Source organism: Rhagoletis zephyria, unplaced genomic scaffold (assembly GCF_001687245.7).
Source record: "Rhagoletis zephyria isolate East Lansing unplaced genomic scaffold, Rhagoletis_zephyria_1.1 Rzeph_scaffold_67753, whole genome shotgun sequence".
Classification (NCBI taxonomy): Eukaryota; Metazoa; Arthropoda; class Insecta; order Diptera; family Tephritidae; genus Rhagoletis; species Rhagoletis zephyria.
In genome coordinates this window covers 1-849 of record NW_016224804.1, presented here as the reverse complement: position 1 = coordinate 849, position 849 = coordinate 1, and the positions used below count along the sequence as shown (strand labels likewise).

The 849-nt window shown below is 34.7% G+C and overlaps 1 long non-coding RNA gene across 1 annotated transcript; it reads right to left on the bottom strand.

The window, feature by feature from the left end:
- Positions 1-277: 277 nt before the first annotated feature.
- On the bottom strand, positions 278-842 carry LOC108356936 (uncharacterized). Its single transcript, XR_001846627.1, has 2 exons — positions 512-842; positions 278-416 (listed from the first exon to the last, which is right to left on the bottom strand). It is a non-coding gene; the product is annotated as an uncharacterized LOC108356936 (long non-coding RNA).
- Between the last annotated feature and the right edge of the window lie 7 nt (positions 843-849).

The window sequence follows — 849 nt, the reverse complement described above, 5'->3', positions numbered from 1 at the left end:
ATGAACAAAAAATTTGTCAATACGTCAGACGTGAAAGTGAACATGAAAAAATATTATTTATTTTTCAATTTTCCAATCATTCTCACTATGGAGCAAATGATGAAGGGGAAATGGAAATATTCGTAAAAATGTGATTCTCTTATGTTGTCCACATTCTTACCTGTCAAAATTATGTCTTATGTTTCCCTTCTTCGTTCTGCTCTTGTATTTTTTTTTGTGTTTCTTTCACTTTGGCACTCGACAGGCGGCCGCTAACACCCCGCACAAAATGTTCCTNGTTTCTTCCACTTTGGCACTCGACAGGCGGCCGCTAACACCCCGCACAAAATGTTCCTTTTCTACTGTCTTTATCTTTTATTTTTAACTTTTATTTCTGATTTTTTTACGATTTATTTTCTGCTTCTATTGACGTCTACCTTTCTATAGCTNTTTTCTACTGTCTTTATCTTTTATTTTTAACTTTTATTTCTGATTTTTTTACGATTTATTTTCTGCTTCTATTGACGTCTACCTTTCTATAGCTTTTAATATTGGGCTTTTTTGTTTTTTCTTTTGTGCACACTTTTAAATGCTTATAGCAAATTGTTTTTCAACTTCTATATATCGCCGATGCAATGATGAAGAAGGCTAATTTCCTCACCAAAGGCAAACGCAGAACCAGAGGAACACACAACACAATTAACGAAGACAACGGCGGACGAGGTATAGATGAGATGAGTTGTGGTAAAATGGGTAGACAATGCAACTTCGCCAAATTCCTCTTCTGGACTTTCGACGAATTTTTCACGCAGACTTTACTTTATATTGTGTGCAGTTAAATTATGTTTTTTCTTTTGGAAGATGCTTACC